Source organism: Apodemus sylvaticus, chromosome 12, assembly GCF_947179515.1.
Source record: "Apodemus sylvaticus chromosome 12, mApoSyl1.1, whole genome shotgun sequence".
In the NCBI taxonomy this organism is placed as follows: Eukaryota; Metazoa; Chordata; class Mammalia; order Rodentia; family Muridae; genus Apodemus; species Apodemus sylvaticus.
In genome coordinates, this window is record NC_067483.1 from 37,728,441 (window position 1) to 37,746,390 (window position 17,950).

The 17,950-nt window shown below is 49.4% G+C and overlaps 1 protein-coding gene across 3 annotated transcripts in view; it reads right to left on the reverse strand.

Moving 5' to 3' along the window:
- Rassf5 (Ras association domain family member 5) overlaps positions 1 to 17,950 on the reverse strand; it is a 66,798-nt gene that overhangs the window by 4,693 nt on the left and 44,155 nt on the right. The gene's annotated exons all lie outside the window — the stretch shown is intronic.

Consider the following 17,950-nt stretch of genomic DNA (forward strand, 5'->3'; position numbering starts at 1 on the left):
AGGTTGGTGAGTGGGCCAGGGTCTGTCCATCTCCAAGAAGTGATGATAGGCTGCAAAGGTGTAAGTGCATACTAAAAGCTGATAGCCAGGGGAAAAGGGCACACGCCTGCCAGTCAGCTCACGTCACTGGCAGTCAGCTTTGCTCATAACAAGTGACAATTTGTCAACTGGATGAACTGTTAGGGACAGTCAGCGTTTGCTGGGCACCTCCTCTATACACTAAGGATTCAGCTGTTTCCACATCTCACAGACCCAAACTTCCCGATTACTGATTCTCCAGGTGAGGACATTGGGACCCAGGCATTTACCACTGCCCAATACCCTCATCTGCACGTGCAGAACAACCAGAAATCCCACGCCTGCCCTGCTATGTTCTCCCTGCATCACCATGATTTGTTCTTAGAGAGTTCCCTGCTTTCTTCTGCGGCCCATCAGGAAAATAGAAGAATGAACTTAGTGTGGATGTCAGGATCCCTTGCAGTATGGTGCTGGTGGATTCTGGGATCTACACAGGTCTTTTTCACAGTCTGTTCTCTGGGGTTCCATCATGCTCAGGGTCACTTCCCAGTTTGTCTTCATGCTGCCATGAGTGGCTTGGAGAAGCTGGTTGGTGAAAACTCTCCCAGAATTATCCTGATCTTAGAAACCCAGCAGACTCCGGCAGTCAGGAATCATCTCTGGCACATCAGACAGAAGATGCCCAGAGAGGGGATGACCTGACATCATCTGACACCTGCTTGTGGGTTTGACTTGGGGAATTTTACAAGTTCCCACATCACACTGTCACCACCACCAAGTGAAGCACAGCGGGGCACTCGCCAACAGAGCTCACGCCTGACCTTCCCCTTCAACATGCCGCTTTGCAGGACTTCACACGCACAGCGTGCCAGCACGTCCTCCCCCAGCATCCTCTTCACCTGATGCTCCTGCCATGGTCTGCTCCTGTGTGCTTCTCACCCACAGCTCCTGATGGTAATTACTGTGCCGCTGTTTCAGATACCTTCTCTGACACACTACCTATGTTATTTCTATTGTAAGATAACAAACAGACAATAAATACGCTGACACCCCACTGCTAGTGAGTAGCCAAGTAGGAATAAGAATGGAGTCCATCCAAGCATGGAGCCTAGTTCTTAACTGACCGTGTGGCCACCCTAGGGCAGCCCCTCTGCTGTAGGAATAGCACCCACATCGCCAGTGATGGTCACTGAATTTTAACACTGCAGGCATGGGATGAACAGCTGGTAAAGCAAGACCCAGCCTGTGGAACATTCGTCCAAGCTGGCCGGGTCAGTGTGTCCAGCTCTAGGCATCCCAGTGGGTCTTGCATTATGTGTGAAGCTGGCAAGGAGGGACTCCTAACATCTGGAGTGAGGGCAGCTGTCAGGATGTAGGGGCCTACCAGCATGTCCTCTTACTTGGATCTTGAAGAATGCCCAAGAGAAAATCGTTGTTGGGACATCTCCTGTTTGCTTGAAGTGCGTAAAGCCATGTGAGCCTCACAGGCTGTCTACATTTAGTGTGGACTCATTAATCTGGGGGCTTTCAGACGGATTCCTCTCATTTGTCTTCACTTCTGGGACTCTCCATTTCCAGTCTCCACAAGCTGGATCCATCTCTTTGGACCAGATGTGTCTGGCTATGGCCCTGCCTTGCTTTCCGTCCATTTCAAGTCAGAATGGGTGTCCACTGTCTTATCTCCACTCATCTCTGAGGCAGGCTCACTGTCACTCCTGGGGCATTCTCATATTCAGCTACAAAAGAAGAACTAAGTGATGGGAAGCTCTAGAAGTCCCTGGAAGATCCCTGTTTTCAGTTCCAGCCATTTCCTTGTTGAAAAAGCAGCTGTGTTGTGGCTGCTGAAGGCCTGTTTCCACGCCTACTTGGGACCACAGTGAGTCACAGCTGCCTCGGCTTTAGGTTTCTTCTTCCTGTTGCACTTTTTTTTATTTATTACATCAACCGACCTATTCTGTTCCCTTTCCACAAGCCTGGGACATGATGCAAGTAGCCATGGGTACCTTCCAGACAGAGGCAGAAGATGGCATCCCTGACCTCGGCACTGAAAGATCTGGCCTTCAGGTGGGTGGATGAGCACCATCTACCCAGGAGCGTCAGCAGCCGGTGTGTGGCCAACACGGTGAACCTCGCTCCCATAGCATGTCAGCGCCAAATGTCAGCGCCCAGTTCAGTCTGGCTGCTGCCCACACTGAACCTGCCAGGCAAGATCTAACCTACAGAGGAATGAATCACTTCCCAAAGCAGGCCAACCAGTGAGCCCTGCCCAAGAGCTCAAGATCCACCACCTGGGAAGCTCCGTAGAATCTAGATTATGGACTCTTAAACGTCCAAGCACATTGGCGTCACCTGCTGGGGCTTTTCTAAAAATGTGGTTTCCTGAACTTTCTCCTTAGAGAGTGCCAACTTCATTGATCTGGGATGCAGCCTGGGAACAGAGATTTTTGAAATCTATCAGATGATTCCGACACGTTGCAGAGTTTAGAAATTGAGAAACCCTCACAAAAATTCCATCCAGCTACAGAACTACTATTTTGGGGCCAACAGATAAAAGCTGTCCCCACATTTTACCTAAAAGGCAGAGTCCACTGTGTGGACAAGCCAACAACTCAGTAATCTTTCCGAGGACAAGGCGGACTCTGGTTTCTGTTCATCTGACACATTCTCGAGCCCTCACAGTGAAGGACTTGTCTCTCTACAAAGCAAGAAGCCAGGAAGATAGCACTTGTGTCTTGGGGGCACCCCAATGTCCAGACAGAATGGGGAACGCTTATAATTTAGTAAATCTAGGTGTTAACTTGTCAGGTGTCTCTCAGAGTTAACCCGTCTCAGGCCATGTGACATGGAACTGATTCTCTCTGACTAAATCCCCGCAGTGGCAGTGGTGGCGCTGTTCTCCGCATGCCTGGCTCATCCCCGGTGCTGCTGAAAAGCTGGTTTGTCTCATGCCCTAAGCCACAAAAGGCTGTGAGCACTGAAAGCTCTTGAAGTTATTGCAGTAAGGCAGTTATAAAGTGGAGGCATGACAACCACGTGGCAGGTGGTATGCCAGTCATAAGAGCACAGAGGCTCTCCCCAGAGCGATTCCCTAAAATCTATTAAAATGCCCTTAATGGGTTGTCAGTGGTGGCAAGCACCTCTAAGCCCAGCACTTAGGAGGCAGAGGCAGGAGAATCACTGCAAATTCAAGGCCAGCCTGATCTATAGAATGAACTATCAAAACCGTTATCTCAAAAAACCAAATCAAGTCAAAATACCTTTAAGAATCCCAGCACAGGACAGATTTATGCTATGCCAGATTTTGCTGTATTCTATCAAGGCAACACTGGCTGGTTCTACATTGCAATCAGTGGCAAACAGGAGTCTTCATTTTGGTTATTCTACTCTAATGAGGACACTCTCAGGAGTGAGGCCTGAGCTTCTAGTCCCCAAATGGGTCCCTGGCAGATCAAGAACTCTCCAGCAAAGTTCTCAAGAGTGACAGGCAGGCAGGGAGCAGAGGAGAGTGTACCCACCCTCAGTGCTTGCTTTGTCTTGATCTAAGTCACACAAACCTCACTTCTGCTTTAAAAAAAAAACTGTCACTCTCCTGTTTCTAAAACATGTCCGAGTGTTCTCCTTGCCTGTGATTCTGATGGTCTCACTCCTGTCTCCCCATCTGCAGTCGCTTTTCCTGGCAAGGCTTCCCTAACCCCTCAGCCCCGCGTGCTGGTGGTGGTGACGAGAGGGAGCCTTCAGCTCACTGCTTGCTGTGTACGGTTTCCAGCACCTATCAGCTCACACACATCCACGGCAAACACACGAAGAAAGTTCCCAACATCACACCCACTTACAGTGGGAGAAAGAAAGTCACAGCCAGACTGAAGCTGAGCTCATGGAAAGTCCACCCTCGCGTCTAGAGTTTATCTACAGTCCCACTTCCATCCGCTCCAGGATGCTAGCAGTGATGGCTTCCCTCCCTCCTGGACAGAAGCTCCTCATGACCAGGCCAGCATGACTTCTGTCTCTCTGTTCCCATTAGCACCGGGCATGAAGACGACGACGATGAACACCTGCTCAGGAACCTTCACGGATCCCTCATGACTGCAGGGGAGGGGAGGTCTCAGCTCTCTAAGGAGCTGTGGCGGGCCTTGGATTTAAAGGTAGTCTTTGTGAGAGGGAAGTAACCATTCCTGTCTCGTCCATCATGGTATCCCAGAGCCTCGTTCCTGCTCAGATACCTGGGGGATGGGCAGCACGTATTTGACGATAGACTCCCACTTCTAATTTTGTGACCCTAAGAGAATCAAGAGACCCTCCAAATCTTGGTTCCTTCTGTAAATGGGATCAAAATCTTTGGTCACTCAATACTGCTATAAAAGTAAGACAGTAGGTTCAAAGGTGTCTAAGAGAGCAGCCAAACCTACCCAGAGGTTTCCCAGGGAAACCAAGCCCCGCCCCTCTAAACCAGGTTCACTTCTCATCGTCCTTCCTTACTTATTCTAGATTAGCCAAGCGGCCTTAGAGTGCATCCATTCCTCTCTCAGCACAGGCAGTGGGCAGACTCTTTCTGTGAAGGTCCATGTGTAAACACCAGGCTCCCGAGGCCGCAGTCTGCTACCTCTCCTCCCCTCCACCCTTGGAACACAGGCAGCTGCGGAACGGGGAGCTGTGGCACATGAGATTTGTTTGGGCAGTGCACTCGAGGGCAGTGAGATTTGCTTTGCGCAGGGCACCCATGGGTAGCAGTTTGCTCCACGGTGAGGCTTGCACCATTTCCCTCCCTAGAATTCACACAACTCTCTTCCCTGGGTTGCTCCATCTATCTCCTCTAGGTGGTGCCTAGGGAACTTTTAGGCCATAGCAGCCTCCCTCCCATCCTCTGGGCCCTCAGTGTGTCTGTTGTGTGACACTGTAATTCTCAAATGAAGGAAGGCATGTACACTTCTACCCAGTCTCTTTCTCCCAAGTCACACTTCCTATGCATTGTAGTATTTTTTCCCCCTGCTCCTGTGGTAAAACACCATGACAGAAGCGACTTAAGGAAAAAAGGGTTTTTTTCTGGCTTGTAGTTCCAGGTTACAGTCTGTTGTAAAGGTGCAGTCGCTGCAGGAGCTTGAGGGGCTGTGAGCGCATTGCATCTGTAATCGGGAACAGAGCAATGAATGAACGCTTACTAGTGCTCGGCTTGCTATATCATTGCTGCTGCTGCTGCTGCTGCTGCTGATCTCAGACTCACAGAAGTCCACCTGCTTCTGCCTTCTGGGTGTAGGATTCAAGGTGTAGACCTCCAGAATCCTTGATGGAGGAATGATGCCACCCAGTAATGGGCCTTCTAGTCCCAGTTAAGGTAATCAAGATACCAACCCCCACTCCTCCCTCCCCACCTCCACGGTGCACCTGAATCACCTCCCAGGTGAGTCTAACTCTTTAGCGTTAACATCGCCCTACAGTTTCCAGTGCATTTCCTCACAGCACCAGGGAACGGGTTGCAGGAACTTCACAATGAGAACACTACAGGCCAAGCTCGGTCATTTCCCTGGGGTTATTCTCCTCCCTCCCTGACAGGAGGCAACAGAGTTGGCTGAGGCAGGGATGGAGTAGATGGCTAGGCACACTGGCTCCGGGCCTCAGAGTCCTCTTGCAGCAGAGCCTCAGGTTACCATACATCTCCGCAGATCTCTGCAGCTGCTTGCAGATGTTAAATCCACACCGCAGGGACCCACGAAGGAACATTCAGAGCCTGCCAGGCTTCAGCCTGCCTTCCCTAAGCACATGCTGCCTAGAGTTGTTTAAAGATTAGCTCGCATGCATTAATTCACCCAGTATCTTCAGATCCCTGGATGGGGGGACTCTGGTTGGATGCCTAAGGTTCTTGGAACCCACCACCGGGCTCAGCTAACATGTAGCTGACTCCAAGGAGGTAGCAGAGAAGCGCCTGTGGAGTAGGTGTCAGGTAGGGGCAAGCAGCTGGAGTAGACTCCCAGCATCCCTGGGATCCCCGCTGCCAGGTCCAGGAGCACCTCTCTGCCCTGCACCCTGAGAGTTCCCTGCCAAGAGCGCGTGGGCTGCATGGTGCTGCAGACTCGGGCTGGTCTACTTGTTTGTCGCTTGCTGATCGGGATGAATATGACTGAATATGACACCGTCAAGTGACCTGTGACCTATGGCAAGTCACTTCCCCCTCAGAGCCTTAGTTTCCTCATCTGCCAAACCGTGAAGTAACACCGAGGAGACGCCAAGGCCCAGTGCAGGGCTAAGATTGGGTGCAGAAGATAGGGCTTTCATCACCACTTCCTCCGGTCTTTCAGAGAACTGGGTGTGGGGCTGACGACCTGGAGGACAGCCAGGGCCATCAGAATTGTGTCAGCAGCTGTGCTCCAGAGGAGAGAGAGCTGCCCCTCCCCTCCACTGCTCTGCTCTATTCCAACCTGCTCTCTCTTTGTGTCAGCAAGACCTTCCTCCGCTGAGCTCAAGTAGGTCTTGGTTTCCTTTCTCGCTCTTAGCACAGCTCTCAGCAGCAACTTTCCCGCCCCGGAGTGGAAACCTTCTCTAACCCAGGGAGAGCTGCAGCCACGTACTGAACAGAGGGCCATGCCCAGGGCCCCTGGCCCTGACTTTCAGGGGTTCTGTTGGGCTTGCACTAATGTACCAGCCCCAAATGGGAACCTTGGGTTGTGAGAGGGAACGCATCCCTCAGTCTAGAATGGGTGTGAAATGTATGGCTCTGCGTCCAAGCACAGGAAAGGTCACAGGTCCCTTTGTGGCAGCCTCAACCAGATATGAGAGAGGAATCTCCAGTAAGGTGCACTGTAGGGTCCCCTCCTAGTTCTAGAGTGGCATGTTCTTGGATGGTTCCTCTGTCCTACCCGTGGCAGTAAGGGGGTTCGTCTTGTCTATTTGTGATATGCCCATAGTTCACAGAATAAAAAGACTAGATCTTCCCCGGCCGTGTTCTCCAGTGGTCTCCTACAGCAGAGTGGGAAGGGACTCATCGCAGAGCCGTGGGGGACCTTGGCGGCTCTAGAGTGGCTTGTGGAGACACAGTATAAAGAAAGAGGCAGAGGGGGCCTGGAGAGATGGCTCAGCGATTAAGAGCACTGACTGTTCTTCCAGAGGTTCTGAGTTCAATTCCCAGCAACCACATGGTGGCTCACAACCATCTGTGATGGGATCCGATGCCCTTTTCTGGTGTGTTTGAAAGTGACAGCGCAGTCATAAATAAATCGGAAGGAAGGAAGGAAGAGACAGAGAAACTGGAACGAGACTGAAGTCCCCGGAGACAAAAACACAGAGCAGATGGTTAATGGCAACAGCAGTCAGGCCACAGGAAAGCCTGGGATGGCTCTAGGTACTGTGGGAAACACAGACCAGTGCAGCCCCTATCCCCGGGAGCCCACAGCTCACCTGAGGGAGGCAGGCAGAAATACATGCACTGTGACACAAATAGGCTCAGAACAATTGCCCGTTAGTGAGTGGCTTCCAGGCAGCCCTAGTCATGTGATGGCCATCTTGGTGAAGACCCCAGAGAACCAGCATGTCCCAAAGTCCAGTGTCCCCTCCCCCCTCTTTTTGAGTCTGCAGGAGTATCTCATCTGCTTGTTCAGGATCAGAGGACAATAGCTCTGTACAGGAGGCCTAGGGAGCCCGAGCTGGCCCCAGGCACTGCTCTGAGGGCTGCACGGTATCCTTGACCCTCCAAAATATCTTGACTTGGGACATAGTGCACCTGGGACTCAGAGCACCTGACCTTTGTCACTGGGTCACACTATTTATGTTATGCCACAATTATGCCACGCCATGCTCTCAGTTCTGCGGACACCAGGAAGTCAGTCTCATGGAGGCTAGGATGTGCAGTTTGTACATTTGATGTGTACAGTGACGGACCGCACACCTTAAGGGCCTCCCTCCCTTGTTGTTGGTGTGGTGAAAATTTGACAGACCTCGGTAGTCCTTGGCCAACAACAACAATAGTTACTGACAAAATGGTTACAAAACTAATTAAAAGCCAAAAGCAAGCTGGGTCAGGGGGACTGGCCCAGCATGAGAGTTCTCCTTCCTTCAACCTTCAAGGCTGCATTATGGTTCTCAGAAGCCCTAAGCACTTTGGTTGCTGGTCTTCTCTTCCATAAAAATCTGTTGGAAGCCATAATGTATGATCTTATTGGCATAACAGCTATGTTAATATCCCATGTTAAAACAGCCTGGGCTAGGGAGATGGCTTGATCCATAAAGTATCTGCTGTGCAGGCATGAGGACCTGAGTTCGGGTCCCCAGCACCCATGTAAAAGCCAGGCTCACTGGCACGTGTATGATTGCAGCACCTGCAGAGACAGGTAATCCTGGGAGCTCTCAGTGGCCAGCCAGAAACTAAGGACATCTGCCATCCACCTGACACCCCCCTCCATACGCCTGTATGTGTACTTATACATACATGTATGCACAACCACAGACTGGGCAGCATAAGACCCTATTGCAAAATAAATAAAAAATAAGAGTCCACTGCGGGTGACTACCAATACAGAGACATAGAGAACTCAGAGAACGCAACAGAAACACAAACAACTTGGTCAGAAATGGAAAAGGATTGGCTAGGCATTGCCTCAGGAATATACAAATGTTCAGTAAGCACTTGAAGATGCCCAGAGTCACTGTGAGCATCTATTTCTAGTTAGGGAGAGACACTGAAGTCACGGCAGCGCTGCATGCACTTCCCATCTGACTGTCTATGAGATGCACATTGTGGGAGGTGGAGTGCACCCAGTATTGAACAGCCCTCTTCGATCGCCTTTTATTACTGTGATAAGGTACTAAGCAAAACAGCTTGGGAGGAGAGGGTTGATTTTGGCTTGATCATGGAACTAAAGCAGGCACCCAAGGCAGGAGCGGAAGCAGGAACCACGGAGGACACTGCTCACTGCTTGCTTGTGTTCAGCCTTTCTCTACAGCCCAGGCCCGCCTGCCTAGAGATGGCCCTGCCCACAGTGGACAACAACCAATAGCAAGAAAACACCCCATGGCCGTGTCTGCTGGCCAGTCTGATGGGGGCAATTCCTCAACTGTGGGCCCCTCTTCCCAGGCGTGTATGGTTGCATACAGTCAAAAAGTTGAAAACATACATACAACCATAGCAAGAACTCGAGTGTCCCCTGATAGAATGGACATGGAAGATGTGGTACATACATATCTACATACATACATACATACATACATGTGGTATATACATAAGATGTAGTGCAATACGTCTTAGCTTTAGAAAGGAAGAAAATTCTGGCAGTGCTGTTCCCTGAATAAACCTTGAAAACACTATGCTAAGTGGAATAGAATGGACCCACAAACACTCTCTAGTAGAGTCCTCTCATCCTCTGTCCCTAGAGTAATTAAACAGGTGAGGAATTTTAGTTTGAGAAAATGCAAAAGTTCTGGAGATTGAGTCTTCAGATCTAGCAGCAAAGTGCCTGCTTATCATACACAAGGCCTTAGGTTCAAACCTCAGCACCCTCAAAGTTCTAGAAATGGCGGTAGTGATAGTTGAACAGCAGTGTATCTATGTTATGCCTCGGAAACCGAATTACATTTAGTAATAGCTGAAATGGTAAATTCTATGTGTGTTTCACTGTTAGAGCCACAGTTGTAACTTTCTGATAGAGTTCCTGTCTAGTATTGTAGTAGTAGACTACTACTCCCCAGTACTGTAGTGTTCCCCAGTACTGTAAAAGAAATAATGCAGGTAAAAGACAATTCTAGGACCCCAGAAACCTGGAGGACATTAACTGTCTGGGTTCGTAAGGTTTGTATAAAGTTGTCAGTTTCTCTTCCATTCTGTTTTTGTTTTGTTTTGTTTTGTTTTGTTTTGTTTTGTTTTTCAAGATAGGGTTTCTCTGTGTAGCCCTGGCTGTCCTGGAACTCACTCTGTAGACCAGGCTGGCCTCAAACTCAGAAATCCACTTGCCTCTGCCTCCCAAAGGCTAGGATTAAAGGCGTGCGACACCACCGCCCGGCTCTCTTCCATTCTATATGTCAAACATCTTAAGGGTCAGTGTAGCTCCTAAGCAAGTTGGGCCCCATCCTGAGACCTTCAGACTCCGTCTCTGTTCCTATGACCAGGCTCCAGCTCTGCTGGTAGCTGCTGGCAGGACACAGACCAGATGTCCAGGGTGGTAAAGCGGCACAGGAAGGAAGGGGCAGAGGAACTTCAGTGCCAGCCAGTCCCAGCTGGCATGCCCACACTCACCAGCACAGGGCAGCTTGGGCTCTGTACAGTTGCTGGGACACTTACACTTCGGTGCCTGCTGGAGTGTGTGCAGTCCACCCTGACTGCCCTTACCTGGAGGCCCACTTCTTTCTTTCTTTTTTCTTTTTTTTTTTTCGATGCAATAGCATCCAGAATTCTGGGTTCCATAGCCGTGCACCACGCAGGGTTAGAGGACTATGGACCTACTTCTTTCTTTAGCTGTGGGCCTGGTGCGGTCAGGCTTAGGTCTCTAGGTTTTCATAAGGGTATATTGAGCTATGCTGAAGAGGAAACAGACCCCAGGTAAGGGCAAGTCTGGATTTTCTACATAGGAAGCACCCAGTGTCACACTGTATACAGATCTGGGTTACCTGACTAGTTAAAAAGAGAGAAAGAATTTTAACTTCCCAGGCTGGGCCTGTTAGCGTCTCTCTTTTTAAGCTCATGTTCTGGAGAGATTAGTCCAGAGCCCAGCCTGTCAGTAAGAAACAAGGGTTCAGAAACTTGCCTTCTAAATGTATCGGAGAGGTAGGTGTTATATGTTCCACACACTGAAGCAGGTGACTTCCAGCTCAATCAACAGAAATGATCTAATCTTACACAGAAAGACGTAGAGGAGGGGGGGCTGGCACAGAGAAAACAAGGTGGCCTGCCCACGTTCTGAGTGAACAGGCTGTCTTGGTTAAGCACAGGTGGTGCTGGAGGGAAGGACCATGCCAGCATCCAGACCTCCTCCGGGTCTCTCCTTAGCAGAAAGCCTTACAATTTAAACCCCTGGAGCTTACTACCCAGTTCCCTCTCAGGCCCAGGAGGAAATGGCAAGAAGGGTTTATTCCCATACAAATGGAGATGAACCTTTCTGGGGGCAAAATAAAGGCTGACTTACCACCACAGGTGTGCGTGAGGGACCTGAGCCTGAGGGGTGAAGTGACTTGGCTACAGCCTCAGTTAGTGGCCAGGGGACTCTGCTGACAGATCTGTCTCCTGTCCTATAACCCTGGGTGCTTGGAAAGATCTCAAAGGGCTGACCTAGCACACTGTGATGAGAATAAAGGGGAACCCTGTAGGCAGGGGTCCCTGAGTCTGCTTCTATCTGCTCGGCTGGCTGGTTGGTTGGTTATGTATCCTTTTACCTTGCTTGCCTTTAGTTTCCAACTGAGAGACTTCTCAGGAATCTATGATAAGGGCTCAACTTGCATCCCTATTGGAGAAATCCCTGAAATAGCAAGTGTTTCCTAAACAGGACTTTGGAGACTCTGAAAATCTGAGTATTAATGCAACTCCAGGGCCTGTCACCCTGGCTCAGAAGCCAGTGGGTCTCAAAAGTCTCCAGGTCCAAAGAGTGACTCAAAGAGTGATCCCCATGCAGGTAGCAGGGCGCCCTTGGAGCCCCTTCAGAGGAGTGGTTAAAACCTGTCAGGCTCCCAGCCAGCTAGGGGTCAGAGGCACAAAGGCAGAGAGGCATAGGTCAGAGGTCGCACTCGCACTCGGTCCTGAGAAAGTGTGAACAGAGTTCCCAGGGATTAGGGAAGGAGGCAGGAGAAGCAGAGATTGGCTGCCAAGGCTTTCCACACACTGTGTCCCAGTTCTTGTGGTTAGGTGTGGCCTGTGACAGCACTAGCCAATGTCAAGTGGGTAGAGAACTCATATTTACACACATATACAACACACACACACATATACATATATAGTGAGGTTATGTCACTTGGGGTGATAATGCTCCCTGCAAGAGCTAGACTATCTAACAAAACCCTACTGCCAACCACGGGACACTTCCCTTTTGATTTGTTGGTCAAGGGAGTTGAAGAGACTCCTAAGTAATATAGACACTGCTGTCACCTTGGTTGTCCCCTATTGCCAAAGACACCAGACACTTTGGATGCAGGGCTAGAAGGAATTTAGTAGAACGGATTCTAGCTCATTGGGATGCCTCCTCCCTGCAGACTAGTTCTCAAAGCATCCCAGGGTTCTGTGCAAGCTGCCAAAGGAGAAAAGCAATTGCCAGTCCTAACAAGCTGAAGAGCTTAGGGACCATAACAATGACCAGTACAGCAAGATGTCCCCAGGGGTGCAGTAATGGGGCTCTTACATTTTGTGGGCAACCAACAGCTGTCTAATTAAACTCGAGGCCAATCCAGTAAGAGGGAACTCAGGCCTGGAACTGTAAATCTAAACAACTATCCATGTGTGGTGAGCAACAGAACCTGCTCCTGCTGCGTTCCTAAGCCGTGTCATCCCTAGCTGCATTCTAGATGTTTATCCTCATACCCACCGGTAAGCGCCGCTTTCATCTCTCATCAAAGACGATTTTTTTTTTTTTTTGCAGTAGACAGACCATTACAGAAATCCACAAACAGTCAAAAGGCAGAGAACAACAGACCATGGGATACCAACCACAATTGATACACCAATCCCTACACCTAAGGCTCGGAACACCATAGAAGAATGGGGGGAAAGAACCAGATGACCTAGACCTCTGCTTGAGGCTGTGTCTTGTATAGATGACAAGGAAGCTGCACTTATGAAATCTCAAGATTTGTTTACCTGAACAAGCCTGGTACCATTAGAACACAACTGTTGTACTAGCACGGATGGGGAAATCTTGCAAGGCCCCACTCCTACATGAAGGCAGTTGGTAACGACTGAGAGAAGGAAAACTCGCTTCTCTAGGCACAAGCCCCATAGGCTAGCCCATCCCCCCATGGTCAGTCACAAATACACAGATGACAACACTAAATGGACTGAGCAGGCTGTAAGTGTGTGTGTATAAAAGCTACACTTACCTGCAGTGGGTATAAGGATATAGATATGTATGTATGTATGAATACATGTGTGTGTGTACATATATATATATATAGTTACCTGTATATAAGTGTATATAAGGATATATGTATATATGTGTGTATACATATATGTATACAGACATACATACATGACAACAAAGGAGGTAATAAATTTGAGAGGGAATGGGTAGGGATCGCAGGAGGAGCCCATGTATGAAATTATTATTGTTATTATTATTATTATTATTATTATTATTAGTAGTAGTAGTAATAGTAGTAGTAGTAGTAGTAGTAGTAGTAGTAGTTTTGGTTTTTTGAGGCAGGGTTTCTCTGTGCAGCCTTGGCTGTCCTGGAACTCACTCTGTAGACCAGGCTGGCCTCGAACTCAGAAATCTGCCTGCCTCTGCCTCCCAGAATGCTGGGATTACAGGCATGTGCCACCACTGCCCGGCTATGTTTTATTTTTTAAAAAAATAATTTCAAGCGGGGTGGTGGTGGCGCACGCCTGTAATCCCAGCATTCTGGGAGGCAGAGGCAGGTGAATTTCTGAGTTGGAGACCAGCCTGGTCTACAGAGTGAGTTCCAGGACAGCCAGGGCTGCACAGAGAAACCCTGTCTCGAAAAAACCAAATCCAAAAAAACAAAAACAAAACAAAAAAACCCCCCACCTAAATAAATAAATAAATAAATAAATAAATAAAACACTCTGAGAGCTGGCTCCCAAGAACCTCTGGTGTTATTCTGAGTCCCTCAGTCCCCTGACTGCTACCAGTTTAATTCTATGTAAAGGGAATTCAACTTATTTATACTCAGTGACTAACATCTAGGGGTGGTTTGTCACAAGAGGTAACCCATCATGATCATACAAGATGAAAGTTGTAGCAACTGAAGTCAGCTTGCAGGCTGTCTACATCTACCTCTGTAGCCAAGGCCACACTGCTGCCTCGGCCTGAAGGGCACACTCCGTGCTCTCTTAGGACTGGCATTTTCTCAGGGGAAAGCACAGCTGCACAGGCCTGAGGAGACAACAAATTGAAGAGAGGGAGCAGAGACCACGTTCCTAAACAGCAGTGCCAGGACCGTGCTTAGTCCTGGGCGGGGCGAGTCTCTGGAACAGCGCATGGGGGCCGCTGAATGGTCCATCTGGGATTCCTGTCTTATTTTTATTGCTCCAAGTTTGTAGCAGCTTATTTTTAGTGTTTTCTCGATTGCCAAGGTGGTCAGGAGCAGATGCTATGACGAGGCCTGGGTGTGCTGCTGGCACGGAGATGACAATTCCCTTGACTGGTCTCAGGGCTGCCAGACTGGCCTGCTGTCCCCCGAGTACCACAGGCCCTGCTGTAGGCCAGGAGCAACGGGGGAAATGAGGGGCAGAACTAGGACTTGTATAGAACCTTGTAGCCTGCTTCCTTTTGGTGTTTTTCTTGAACAAAAAAGAATTTAAAGGTTTCAAGGCAGTCTGAAGAAAGCTGGGGGTGGGGGTGGGGTGGGGTGCCGGGGAGTAGGGTGTGCTCAGTAGAATGCTACCATGAACAGAGTCTGCCTTCTGTTCTTCCCATTCACAGGAAAAAATAAACAGGAGAGTTTTTCAGCAAGTAGTCTTTCCATTTTAGGATAAACACTGAAAATAAGTTTTAAACAATATTTCATAGATTACAGTGACCTTCTGCCACAGCACAGAGAGCCAAGGTCCCCTGACCTTGGAGGGGTGGCAAGGGACTTACAGTGCCTTCTCCAGCCTATGGCTGTTTGGGTCTTTCCAGAGAAGACAAAGCCTGCATCTGTCCTAGTCACCCACCGGGCAGGAAGAGTGCTTAAGATGCAGTCTGAGATGGTTAGTTCAAGTCCCACCTCACTGGATACACGCTGGATACACGACTTCCTGCCGGTGTCACCCCATTGTTTCCATCTGCCAAGTGTGGTACTCTGGCTTTGTTCAAGAAGAGGCTCTGTGTCTCTCCTCAGACCCCCCCCCCCCCCCCCGCCTTGATGCCCTGCCTGGCTACCAGAGTCCTGAGGTCCTAGATCTGTTGATCATGCGGACGTCCCGGCATCTTAGCTGGGGGTAACTGCACAAACACTGCACTGTCTGAGCACTCAGGATGCTCCTTCAAACCATCAGAAATCCCACTTTGATACCTACGACCTAGAAAACACAAACTCTGCTCAGTCAAGAGGAAGGCACCCAGAGAGAACCGCCTCAGCAAACTGAACCGGTGTGACTCAAAAGGGTCCCAGTCTGATTCAAACGTAATACACCACCCCAGGAAGCTGCTGTCTCTGCAGAGGAAGAGCAGGTGGGCCCAGGACTGGCCCCTTTCCTTCTTGCTGTCCCCAGGCACAACCTATGTGTGAAGAGGGGAGGGTCCCACACGCTTCTCACTCCCATCACAAAGGCTGGAGGGAAGCATGTCGGACTGCTTTGAGATTAGTCAGGGACAACTGCCAGGGGACAGCACCAAAGAGCTGTGGGACATTCCTGCAGCTCTGTCCTACCAGGCACAGACTGAACAGCTGAGACAGGTTGTCCCAACAGGGTTATTTATAGAAGAATCTAGGCCTTTTCTGAGGGGACCTAAGTCTCCAAGTGACAAGGAAACACCCGCACTCCTTCCCCTTTGAAACAAGAAAAAGAAATTCTCTTAGGAGCGCAAATGCAATTTCACTTTATGTAGGAGTCAAAGATTGCTTAGGGGTCACGATGGGGTCAGGATGTGGCAGTCCACTCTGAAATCCTTTCCAGACTCTAAGTGACTGGTAGAGCTGGAAAATTTAGTAAAGAACAACAAAACACCGCCGACAAGAGGAAAACCCAGAAAACTTGGAGAAAGCCTCCTCAGCTGTCAGCTGGCCCGCACACCTCTTCAGAGCTAGTGGGGCCACTTTAGAGCCCAGTCACCGAGCCTTACACCACCCCTGGGTAAGCCAGGTGCCAAAGGCTAGCCTAGTGCTGAGAAAAGCTGTCTGGGCCTGACAACAATCCTGAATGTTCAGGGTAAGTTAGGTCACACTGCCTCCCTTTCCTTCCCTTACTGTACTGTCTGGTATCTTGTTTTCCAGAAACTTAGTTTCTTAGAGCGGGTTCCTATCCTTATTAAGAGTACAGATGCTGACAAAGTGGTAAAGAAATGTGCAAAGGACCCAAGACGTGTAATGGATTCACGATACAAAGTTGGGGCTAGAGAGATGGCTCAGCAGCTAAGAGCACTGACTGCTCTTCCAGAGGCCCCAGTTCAATTCCCAGCAACCACAAGGTGGCTCACAACCATCTGCGATGGGATCGGATGCCCTCTTCTGGTGTGACTAAAGACAGTTACAGTGTACTAGTATAAACTAAATAATTCTTCAAAAAAAAAAAATAAAAAAAATAAAAAAGAAACAAAGTTAAGGAGAGCCTCTTCTGGGAAAGTTTTATTCAGGGAAAGATGGGGAGAATGGAGAGAGGAGGAGGCCTGGCCTTGGAGGAAGCCACCTCTCCAGAGAGACAGAGAGAGAAGAGAGAGAAAGCCATCCCCCTTCCTAGGTCCATTTTCACATATTTCTTTGTAAGGCTATTTTCCTTTCTCTTCAGGAATAACAGAAACGCTGCCTTTCCCAATGAATGGCCAAGTAAAGGACCCTCGGGCAGTGGCCCCTTCTCACCCCAGTTATGCAAAGCTTTCACCCTCTGGGACCAGCCCGGCAGTGAGAAACTAGTCAGAAGCTAAACTTTGTTTTTAAAACAGGAACCATTTCTTCCCAGGCCTTAACAAAACTTGCTAAAGCAATACAACAGCAGTTGCATATCAGAGGGAGCTAGAAAGCTTTCCAAATTCCCCAGACCCTGGGGGTGTTTGCTGTAGCTGATCACAATTCTGCTCGCAAACCTGTAGTTACGATTGTGATCTCCTGCTCTAGACTGGGGGAGGGGTTCACAGTGAAGCAAGAACCCCAAGAGAGGGTGGGACACTTCCCCTCTGCACTGATGTTTTTCTCCCCGAGACCTACCTAGCCATAGAAGGAACTACTGTTTCCCTGTCTCCCACCCCCAAAAGCAAGTACTTGACTCCATGGGCCTGTTTTAGTAACATCACAAGCTGTCTTTGGGTTTGGGGGTATCATTTCATCAAGGGAAGGCTGAGAGCATTGGCCGAAAGTCAGACCTCAGCAAAGACAGGTCCTGCGGGCAAGATGAATTATTCACAAAGGAGACTCCCAGATAGATGTAGGGAAGTTTTGAGGTAACACTATCTGGTACAGGTCCTCTGGTCCTAATGATGACCTTGCCGCACACCTGTGAATGGTTACTCGAGTCTGTCTACAAACTGGCCCTTGGAGGTGGCCTCTCCAGTCTTGGCTTGGAACTGCCTAAGTAGCCAATAAAGTAAGTAGCTCAATAAACTTCACACTTTTGCCTCTGCCAACACACATGGCAGTCGGCGAGGTTCTGTGGACACCCAGGAGAGAATGCCAGAGGACCGGCTTGGCTGGGTATCCGAAGGCCAGCATGTTTAAGAAACACACAGCCCCTTTAGATCACCCAAGCCTGCTCAGGACTTAAAACGGTAGTATGACGGCAGCTTAGGCGAGAAGCCTGTTTCTGAAACCACTCTGGACTTCTGCAAAGTAGCGAGACTAGGTTTTGAAAATGGTTCCTAGCCACATTCAACACGGAAGTCTCAACCCGTATTTATCTACCGAAGGTCTGGGTGCCATCTCTTGCCATCTACAAGGTGTAAACTTAAATCAGGAAGGGAACAAGGCAGAGAAGGTGTCCAGTTACCCATTCAAGCACATGTGAGCACGCAACCCTCCATGAGTCAGTGGGCTCGCCGGATCCTAGAGAGGCATTCTGAAAGGTCTAGAGGGTAGGAAATACTGAAAGGAGGGTTGATCAGAGTAGCGCAGGCCCCCGAAGCCACTCTACCAGCGGCTCCACCTGAGGAGGATGCCACAG